The sequence below is a fragment of the Anolis carolinensis genome, chromosome 3, assembly GCF_035594765.1.
Source record: "Anolis carolinensis isolate JA03-04 chromosome 3, rAnoCar3.1.pri, whole genome shotgun sequence".
Classification (NCBI taxonomy): Eukaryota; Metazoa; Chordata; class Lepidosauria; order Squamata; family Dactyloidae; genus Anolis; species Anolis carolinensis.
This window is the reverse complement of record NC_085843.1, coordinates 67,808,850-67,820,971: the sequence shown is the minus strand read 5'-3', so window position 1 is coordinate 67,820,971 and position 12,122 is coordinate 67,808,850.

Sequence of the window (12,122 nt, the reverse complement as noted above, 5' to 3'; positions counted from 1 at the left end):
GTGATCATTGTTTCAGATTCTTCATTCCTAAACAGAATGACAAGGTCATTGAAAGGCAGCTGTAGAAATTTTTCTTCTGATGAACATAGGTATCAAAAAGATCTTGTGATAAATTTCATATCAGTACTGAAAAATAAAAACATGGAACTAAATCTATGATAGCTAAATCTAAATTATATATAATTTGCAGACTTAGAGATAATCATGAGGCTGAGGTCTGCCTTACTTAAGAAACTGACATAACATTGCTAGCAAACTCAACTCTAGGGGTCATTGGTTGACTTTCAGAATTATGTAATATTGATTAAAAAAAACACATGATGACTAAATATCCTAAAAGCACTAGGTACTGTTTCATTGTGGAAACTCAGGGCACATCTACATAGATCTGTTATCCTGAAGGGGGAGTGAATCAGTTCTGTGGTGGCTGAAAGACACATGGAGTTGATTCAGTTTAACTTGGACCAAGGTCGCTTAATGCTGTCTTGAACCGTATTAATAAAAATTGAGGGTTGTTTCTATTTTTCCCCAAGAATCTGAAGCACAGTGTGACTTTGGGCCTATGTGGAGACAATTTCACCATTTGGAGCTCAATGAGGGGCTTATTTCAGATTTTCTCTTACTTTGCTTGGTGCAATTTAAAGAGCATAATTTGCACTGCAGCACACTTTGGTTTGGTAGCCACTGCAGTTTGTTGCTGGCCTCAAGATGGAGTAGATGTCACAATTCTGCAGCAGCCTGGGGCTGATGTAAGACTCCTTTTTGCCTCTGTAATGGCTGGAGATAAGATACATCTTGTTTCCAATCTGGAGTTCACCAGATCAATCTTGGAACAAAGTGTTCAATGAGTAATCCTTCACCCCAGCCCAGGAAACCAATCCTGGTTAACAGTCTCATGGGAGACTACCAATTAATACCTTGGGCTGTAGGCTATTTTTCAGAGGAAGGCACCTCTATTTAAACCTTTCATAATGAAATACTTTAACATTTATAGGGTAATTATAGGTTCTCAGGCAACTTGAGCACACAGGCATGAACACACACCTTTTTCTACTGGTTGTGTTACAAGAGCCAGTCCAGGATTGGCAAATGGACAACAGGGCCTGCCCAGGCTGCCTCATCGCCATCGGCTGGGTAGGGCAAAGCCTGCATGTCCTCCTTCCTCTGGTCTATTTGCTGCCCCAGCAGCTGAAACTTCATTCTTCAACAATTTCCTTCCTGTCTCCCTTGCTGGGCTCCATGTGAGGTAAGACTCCAGAAAGGGAAACTGAGGTGGTAAGGAGTCTAGCTGAAGGGCAGTGTACCACTTCAAACCCTCCTGTCCTGCATTGGCAAAAGGCCAGTCACAAGATCTGCCCAGCCCATGTCCCTCACCTTGGCCCCTCCTTCACTAATGATGTCACGAGTGCACAGCCCCAGAACTGAGTCTGAGACCTTACAAGGACAGCCCTGTGCTTGCCTAATTCTTAGGTGGGGGAGACAAAAGGCTAAAGTGGCTTTGCAAACCACCCAAAATATTTTGGAGGGCTGCATGCAGTTTTCAGGTTGTATGTTGTGCACCCTGAGGTAGGCAGACCATAGGTCACATAGACCACAATGTCAAGACAATAATTTTCCTTGATAGTAGGTCAGCCCATGGTGTGATGGAGTGTGGCTAAGTTTGCTTATATAAGCCAGTCACACATCCCTATCGTATCTACCTCTTTGAATTTTTCAGCCTGCTCTCCTGCCTCTTTTCACAGTGTAACTTGTAGTAACTTCTACCTGCAGGACCAGGTAGATTTTTCTCCCTTCTTTTATATTTTTTGCCTAACCTACTGCTCACTGGAGGGAATGATATTAGAGGCAAAGATGAAGTACTTTGGCCACATAATGAGAAGACAGGATAGCTTGGAGAAGATAAAGATGCTGGGGAAAATGGAAGGAATAAGGAAGAGGGGCCAATCAAGAGCAGATGGATGGATGTTATCCTTGAAGTGACTGGTTTGATTTTGAAGGAGCTGGGGGTGGCAACGGCTGACAGGGAGCTCTGGCGTGAGCTAGTCCATGAGGTCACGAAGAGTCGGAAGTGACTGAATGAATAAACAACAACAACAACAGACTGTCACAGATACTGACAACCGACTTAGAGTGGGGTCAATATAGATTTCCCAAGCAGGTTTTGGGGGAGCTATGATTTGGTGATACACCTACTGGCACATTTTGTTTTACATGGGAATGTTGAATTTCTCCTGAGTATCAGATGGTTTGGAAAGAATCTCCTGCCCTTGGGGCTGGTTTTGGAATCTTTGCCCTCACTCGCTTTCCAGTATCTTAGCTGGACCTTTTTATCAACTGTGTTGATTAGGGATTGCTCTTAGGAGCTTTTGTGTTTTATTCAGCAGAGACTGGGGGATGACCACCTGCTTCAGCCACTCCCATATCAAATTTGATCAACCACCATCAAGAAACAATAAAGTAATAATAAAGTTGCCCTTTGTTCATTCCACTTCTATTGCCTTGTCTCTTTATTCCTCTGGTTTCTCATGAAGTCCATTGTAGGAGAATAAGTAGGAATTATTTCTTGTTCTTTTGATTTCGTTTGGTTCAAGCAAATGGCTTAAAACCACTGTTATTGCTGCTACCTAGTTGCTTTCAGTGGTTGTCCCATAGGTAAGCCTGAAGATTTACTGCAAGATGGTTTGCAAAGCACATAAATTTCTGTGACCATATGACATATAATTAGCATACAAAAGTTTCAAAATATTATGGTAGGATTTTCAATGATTAAATAAGTTCAAGTGTGAAAATATATAGAAGAGGAAAACTGTCATATAAGTACATTCAGGCTGTGTTCCAAAGTAGTTTTGGTTTTTACTTAGTAAGGAAGCTATATGCACCCACTAAAATCTAGTTATCATACTTCAGGCTTTCCACAAGAAAATCTTTCAACTCTGCTTTTTGATAATGCCCATCTACTCCACACAGTAGTTTAAAAAGGTTACTGTCATGAAATATATGTACAACAGCATTTTGACTTGGGTATCCAAAGAGTATCATTTAAAGATTTGCAAGTACAGCTTCAGTTTATAATGTGTAGCAGTAATGTGATAAGCAAAATACATGACTAAAAGTAAGATGAAAACAAAAGATATTCCAATTTTCTTAGTGAACTTGCCTAAAGTTGATTGCTAGAGGGCACATGCACCTAAAATAAAAACTTAGTAGACTTGTATAACCTTGTGATTTCCTATATAAAAGATGATTTTAGGGAAACAGAAACTTAGTAAAAACTCCTGTGTGCATGTACTCTAAAATGCTATAAAACTTGCTTGCTGACTAAAGGGGATGGTAGTTTCCTTTAACAGCAAAGCTGGGCTTTCACCTTCGGCCAAAATAAAGCTCTTGAATGTGTTGTCGAAGCTCTTGAAATCTGATACTGTGGTCTGTTGCCTCCTCACTCCCAAAAGACTAGCTGAAAATCCACAACGAAAGCATGTCACATTAAAAATCTCAGCTTCAAGCTTTCTCACTAGGTAGCACACAGAAAAAGAAAATGTCATGATGATACTTAGAAAATCCTACTCAGGAAAGTGATAGGGTATGCTTATTTGCAGTTCATTTTTAATTGTCGTGTGCCCTAGGTGCTATATATATATATGAAAGCCGTCTGAGGAACAATTACTTATAAAACTCTAGATAAATGTAATATTTACACTTTCATTGTCTGTCTAATTTCTGTAGGGCAATTAAAGCCAATTAAAAATACAGAAAGGCAGGGATTTCACATCTGTTTAGACAGAAATTGCTGCAAATGCCTTGGGATGTTTTCATGTTCCTATATTAGAAACTCTAGATTGGGAAGAGAGATCCTTCATCACAAAGTTCTGAAACATTCGAGGATTGGTTGTGAAAGCTGTCTCCCTTTTCACATACAAAGTGGAGAAATACAAAAAAGAGACGTTGTGATACTCTAGGCTGCGTGAGCACTGGAAACCAAACACCAAAGCCAATAAACAATCTAATATCTTTATTAAGGAATTGAAGGAATAAAACAAAAATAAGCAGAATATATAGTTGAACAATAGACCTTCTGGGAAAGGTCAAAAATAGTCCAGTAATATAAGGTCCAATATGCAGTATTAGAGTTTAAAGGTAATAATCCAGTAAACCGAAACACACTCAAACTTCCAAGCAGTTTGAGTGGGGAATAATCCAGGTCTTTTGCAAGGGTCTCAAGAAGTCAGTCCAAGGCAAGGAGTTCAAGGCAAGGCAAGGAAACAAGACAGGACAAGGCTGGAAGTAGTGGATCCAAACGTGGTCCAAACTTGGCTAGAAGGCGAGGCGCTGCGCCCAGTCTACTCGAGAGTAAGCGCCACAAGGACTAGAGGCGATGTTGATGCTCCAACTGACATATTGACACATTGAACTTTTAAGGGACTTCAAATCTCCCTTTCAAACAGGTGTCCAACACTTTTCCCAGGGAAAAAACTGACTAGAGACACCATCTTCGCCAGATGCAAGCCTCCCTGGAAACTCTCAAGGGAAACGGTTTAATCAGCATTCTCTCTGGCAACTAATCTCGCGCTTCTCCACCGACTGACCTTCTCTGAGCGGCTCGATTCCCAAAACAGCCTCCTTTGAAAAGGAGAGGAAACGCTGGGAACAGACTCGGCTTCAAGGGCTTTTCTAATGAGCTCTGGGCTTGAATTGTCAACAGGGAGCATTTGAAAGGAAGTGGACTCTTGCTGAGTTGGCAAAATTCCTAAATCCTCATCGCTCTGGTCCGCAACCAGCACAGGGTCATGACCCGAAGGTCTCTGTGACATCACAGACTTGTTCTTATACAGCCTAATACTCAAAGGATGTAAACCCTAAATATACTTTTGACTATGGATCATTCACTCATGCTGTTTCATCTTCTCAGACATTATTGCTTGAGCTTTTATAATTTAATGGATCCATAGTTTACGGGAAATCCGATGTGTGTATACACCCTAGTCCTATTTTTGGGATTAGAAAAAGCAAAAAAACGAACATGCACATCAGGAATGATGATCCAAAATATACAATCCAAAATATACAAACATTAAAATATAATTAAGCCTTAGTGCTATTAATTAAAAATTAACAATTTAAATCCTTAAAACTAATTTAAAGGCATTCAAAGCTAAAACCACAGCACCCTCCTCACTTGATCTGAAAAACCTTCTTCTTTAAAAACCTGCCTGAATAGAAAGGTTTCAGTCTGCCTCCAGAAAGACAGCGGTGATGGGGCCACTCTGGTGGGGAACTGTGGCACACCTAGGGGCTAATTTTCTGTCTCCTTGGCCTTCCAGATAAAATGCGGACAGCCAAAAATATTGCTAAACTGGGAAAGAACGTCGAAAGTCATTTTTTGGATTTGAAAACCCCTTTCTTTTCCCATCATTAAATATTACAGAGGGACATTTCTGTCTATTTAATGAGGAAATACTGCTCCCAGAAGCTTTCAGAACTATATTCATGTAAAGGTCTAGAATTTTTAGTAAAAAAAATTGACTCCAAAAACATGGTTTGACTTATCCATGGAACCATGTGAAAAATGCACCTTTACTCTTACATTTAAAAAGTAAAAGGCTCCCTGAGTTCAAAAGTGGAGACATACAACCTCATCACATTGTCTTAGGAAGTGTCCTAGGATACTTCCAGGATGCTTCCTTAATGGAGCCTGATGGAGTCCATCATACTTCTGGCAGGGCTTTGTACAGGAAGTGTAAGGAGGTTTCCTGTGTTCTCATTAGATAGAACGAGGGAAAATCAGGTGGCAACACTTTCCCCTGTGTGATGGGAAAAGGAGGCAATGTGGGGTGCAAGGCAATAGTTTCCCTTGCTACCCCACAGATTCATCACGCTACCAGGCAAATCCCTCTGCTGTTGCCTGGCTTCAGAATCTTGCTGTGATGAGGTCCATAGTCCATCCTGGGAGTGCCTAAAAGAAGCCCTGTCTCCACTACAGTAGTACTTCTGCCTTTTAAATGCCATGATTTAAAAATGGTGGCCAGGAGTGACTGGTATTCCTTCCTCAGTTTATGCATGGATTACATCAAAATCCATACATTTGCCACCAAAACCTGCCTTTGACTTATACAAGAGATCAACCTATAAACACATATATACAATACTTGCAATTTTTTTTTCCAGAAAATAGATAGTGTGCAACGTCTGGAGGTGTCAAGGCAGAAAAAACCAGGCTTGGCATCTGTGTGTGGCCCCAGGGCTACACTTTGCTCCCCCCTGCTTTAGAAAGTCATTCATAAGTAACACCTCCTGAGCTACTTCTAACATTCACTGATATTTTCCTGGCAGTTTCTAGATAGGAAACTAGTCTTGGAAAACATGGACTCAAAGCAAAAGACATATGGGGCAGTTTATGATTGCTAGTTCTGTGTATGCCTATTCTCTATATTGGTACAGCATTTTGAGTTATTGGATCTAAGAAACTAATGTGAACACATCTTATGAGTTTTTATATGATAGCATTGCCAGTTCAAACAAACATTTTGAAGGATTATGGAAACATGCAGCTTTGTAGTTTCTGTGATATTTTAGGCAATTCTATGGTCTTTAAATCTGACCACTGAAGAAGAAATGAAAAAAAAAGGTCTTACCACTTTAAAACCTCACACTGGGATTAATTATCCTTAAAAAACAGCAGCTGCATTAATATGTATATCACTATATACTCACTCATTTCATGGAATGGATTGTGACTGGGATTCACTTGTCTATTTTGAAATTTTGGTTTGATTTCTTCATTTTATAATATATTTATTGTTTGATAGGATTTCACTGCTTAAGATATTTTCCTCTGCCCCCTCCCTCCCAACCATGTTTATCATGTTAGAGCCCTTTGAATTTGTAACCTAACCAATTCTTTTTGAATTCTGACTGTCAACTTTGGAAACAAATCTTTAAACTACTTTCCATTTATAAATCTTATTTCAAAAGCTGTGTGCTTAATCCTCAGAAAGTAATCACTTGGATACTTATAAGATGTGTATCTCACTCCATAAGCAGCCTTAAAGACCTTCAGTACTCACATGATGCTGCCCAATATACTTCTTTTTCTGAGTACACATCATTCAATGATATTCTGTGGGCTTTAAGAATACATTAGTACTTGTATCCTTACAGCCAGAATGGAAATAGCATCTCTAACTTCTACTTTTGTTGATTGTGAACTTAACCCAAGAGACCTACTTGGTTTTATAAACAAGATATGCCACTCAATGAGATGAAGATTTGCAAAGAACATCCCTAGAATATTTAAGGCTAGAATCATCAGACATTAAGCTTAAATGAGAGGCTTGGAAAAATCCTTAAAGAAAACTTTCCACATTAAGAATTAAAATAGTTTATGAATGGAAATACATGATATTAATTCCTAAAGTTTAAAACCAAAAATCCTGGAATTATTTCAAAATAGTTGGCACTGGACTTTGCAGAACTGTTTAGAAACTAAATACATCTCAATAAAAAATAGAAAAGACTCGCATGCTTTTTACTCATTTTGAAATTCAAATACTGGTGAAGATAAACTGCTAAATAAAGCTATAGTAATATGCAAATGAGAATTTTTTCTTACATTCTAAACTTTTAGATTATCATCATCATCATCATCATAGTGTTTATTATGTTTATTATGTTTACTTATATCCTGCTTTTTCTCTCCATGCGGAGACTCAAAGTGACTAAAATTAGAAGCATTACAATTTAAAACATACAAATATAAAATATTAGTATTAAAAGCAATTCAAATTAAATCCATAAAAACCTTTTTTAAAAACTCACAACAGACCCTGAAATTATTTTAAAAACCTTCTTCTTTAAAAGCCTGCCTGAATAAAATGTTTTAGCCTGCTGCCAGAAGGACAACAGGGAGGGAGCCATTCTTGCTTCCCTGGGCAGGGAGTTCTAAAGTCGAGAAGCAGCCACTAAAAAGGCCCTCTGTCTCGTTCCCACCAACTGAGCTTGAAATGGAGGTGGGACTCAGAGAAGAGATTCAAGAAATTGTGCCATCACTCATACCAAGTATAATTTTTCCATTTAATTTACAGCATAACATATAACATTTGGATGTGGGAAATAATCATTAAGTGTTAATCACAGTGTAATATTCAAGAGACTTCTCTTTATATTACTTAATTTGATATCACACAACTTTAATATATGGGTAATGTCAAGAACCAGAAATTAACAAAAGATTTTTTTTATTATTAATGATAAAGAGAACGTAACAAAACAGACAATATGGGACTCATATAAGGCAGTAATGAGGGGATACTTCATACAACAGAAAGCCAGAGCCAACAAAAGGAGAAACTACAAAATAGAACCAATTAACAAGCAAATAGAAAACAAAGAAAAGATGTTCAAACAACAACCCAAAAATCAAAAAATTAAGAATGAAATAAACGACCTAATAAAGGATAAACATCACTTAGAATTGGAAAGAACAGAAAAATCATTGAAATATGTGAAACAATATAATTTTGAAAATGCAAATAAACCAGGGGCCTGGCTGGCAAGAAAGATAAGAAAGAAAAAACAACAACAGCAAATAATAAAGATCAAAGACAAAGACAAGAAATATACGAGGGATGAAGAAATAAGAGAAGAATTTAGAAGCTATTATAGCCAATTGTACAAACAAAAAGGTGAAGATTTGGAAAAAATATCAAAATATTTAGGAGAACAAAAATTGGACAAAATTACAGAAACACAAAGAGAACACCTAAATAAAGAAATAACAGAAGAGGAAATCAAGAAAGCAATAAAAAATTTAAAACCTAACAAGGCACCGGGCCCGGATGGATTTACGGCAAGCTTTTATAAAGTTATGAAAGATGAGCTAGCTCCATTTCTGAAAACATTAATGAATCAGGTATTGGAAAAGAAGGTTACCCCGGAATCGTGGAAGGAAGGAGATATCATAACAATTCACAAAAAAGACACAGACAAATCGGAGGTTAAAAACTATCGTCCAATTTCGTTACTCAATTTGGACTATAAAATTTTCATTAATATATTGGCAAATCGATTCAAAAACTTCCTGTCTACATGGATTGGGCCAGAGCAAAAAGGATTTCTTCCGGGAAGGTATATGAAAGAAAATGTAAGAACTATAGTAGATGTAATAGAATACTATGAAACATACCACCAAAAGGAATTGGCACTACTTTCGATTGATGCAGAGAAGGCATTCGACAATTTAAATTGGTCATTCATCAAATTATTATTTAAAGAAATTGATATAGGTTACCAATTCTATAATGCCATTGATGCGATATATACGAAACAAAAAGTAAAAATCTTAGTAAATGGACAATATACAAAAGATATACAAATCAATAAGGGAACTCATCAAGGATGTCCGTTATCACCTCTAATCTTCATCTTCGCAATTGAAATCGTAATAAGAAATATCAGAAAGGATAATCAATTAAAAGGAACAAAAATAGCAAATTATGAATTTAAACTGAGAGCCTTTGCCGATGATCTTATTTGCATTATTGAGAATCCAAAACACCAAATTCAAAAGTGGCTTGACAAAATAGAGGAATACGGATCAGTGGCAGGCTTTTATCTAAACAAAAAGAAAACAAAAATCTTGACAAAAAATATATCAAAGAAAAAACAAGAAGAAATTGAGAAAGAGGCAAATATTCAAATAGTATCCAAAATAAAGTACTTAGGAATTTGGTTGACAGCGAAAAATGCACATCTATTGAAAAATAATTATCAAATGAAATGGAATGAAATTAAAAAGGACGTACAGAATTGGAAGAATCTGAAAATCTCTATCCTTGGACGAATAGCGATAATAAAAATGAACATCCTACCAAAACTGTTGTACTTGTTTCAAAATCTTCCAGTGATAAGAAATAACAAACTCTTTTTGGAATGGCAAAAGGAAATAACAAAATTCATTTGGAAGGGAAAAAAGGCAAGAATAAACTACACAATAATGACAGACGATAAGAAGAGAGGGGGATTTGGACTGCCTAATCTAAAATTATATTATGAATCTTGTGTATTAGTATGGGTAAAAGATTGGGCAACTTTGGAAAAAAATAGCATATTAGCATTAGAGAGCTTCGATCTGAGGAGAGGATGGCACAGCTATCTTTGGTACAGCAAAAGATCGGTGGAGAAAAATTTCGGAAATCACTTCATCAGATCCTCACTAATAAAAATATGGGATAAATACAAGGAAAGGATTTACAAGAAAACACCCCTTTGGATCTCACCTTTAGAGGCCAGCCAGAAAAAATTCCTGGGATGGACAAACTGGCCAAAATATAAGGAAATATTAAGAAAAAAGGATGGACAATACCAATTAAAATCACAAGAAGAAATAAAACAAAAATATGACAAAATATAGTGGTTTCAATATGCCCAAATGAAAGAACAATTTGGAAAGGACAAAACACTAGGATTTAATGAAACTGATAACTTTTGGGATGCCCTAATGCAAAATGGAAGAAAAGAGATCACAAGGGTATACAAGAAGCTATTAGAATGCTCTACAGAGATGGAAAATGTGAAAACATGTGCCACAAAGTGGGCAAAAAATATTGGACACCCAATCATGATGTCAGAATGGGAAACGATCTGGAACACAAAACAAAAGTACATGTACGCCTTGGACCTACAAGAAAACTGGCTCAAAATGTTTCATCGATGGCATATTACTCCAAAAAAAATGGCGACCATGTACAAGGATACAGAAAATAAATGTTGGAAATGTAAAAAGCAAGAAGGGTCATACTTCCACATTTGGTGGACGTGTCCACAAACAAAATTGTACTGGAAATCTATACATGAGGAAACAGAAAATATTACAAAAACCATTTCCAATGAAGCCAGAAATCTATTTACTTGGACTGACGGAGAATACTATGAAACTGAACGTAAATGAGGACAAAATAATTACATACGCAGGGACAGCCGCACAAATAACCTTTGCTAAATACTGGAAACAAAAAGACATCCCAACAAAACAACATTGGTTGGAGAAATTGAATGATATATACGATATGGACAAACTAACGTATCTAATGAAAGTGAACAGAGGAAATACAATAAAATGAACTAATTGGAACAAATATGAAGAATACCAGAAAAAGCTAAAGGAAAAATAAGCAAAAGGAGAACCCGAGAACACTCATAACAAAACTAGTCTAGTTTATGAAAAAGGAAGAAGATGAAAAGAAATTCAAACCACAAAGAATAGAAAGCGGAAGGACATATAATATTATTTTAATTATTGTCTTTACTTTATTCTTTTTTTTCTTTTCTTCTCTTTCTTTTTCTTATCTCTTTACCTTCACCCCCATTTTATCCCCATATCTAACCCTCACCTGCTCCCATTGTCATATTTTTCTTTTACTGTATGTGCACGCAAGAAAACTTGAATAAAAATCTAATAAAAAAAAGAATCAGACGCCAACTGAGAGCTAAGTGCAGTTTATTTAACAAACAACTCAGAAAAGCTCAGCAAACTGTCCAAAGAGCTTATAACGCTTAAACTTCAGTGTAAATAAGCAGTCAAAACAAAGAAAACGCCAAAAGAACAAACCGAAATATAATCCAGATTATCCGGAGATATAATCTGGATTAAAACCAAGATGCTTGAATTCAGCTCAACATCGCAAGGCAGACTCAAAACGGAAAAACCAACAAGGACAAATAATCCCAAAAGCTCAAAACTTTTCCAAAACCCAAAAGTACGGCAAAAAGCCCAAAACTAAAGAGGAAGCCCAAACCGGACTAAAGTTCTTCACCAAAAGCGGCGCAGGCAAACAAAGCTGAAAAATGCTGAAGCAATAGCGACAAATCACTACGGAGTCGAAAGCCAAGCCAGATGTCAAGAGAACGAAGCGTTGTAGCGAAATCAAGCTGGTCCGGAGACAAGGTTGGAGAACAGCGTCAGAGTCAAGAACAAAGCCAGCGGTCAACAACGGAAGTCAGCCACAGAGACGGGAATGATGCCAAGCCAAGTTTGAGAGAGAAGAGATATGCCAAGTCAAGTTCCGGTCCAAGGTCCTTCACCAAAGGGTGAAGTCGTCACAGCAAGGTCCACATCACGGGATAACACA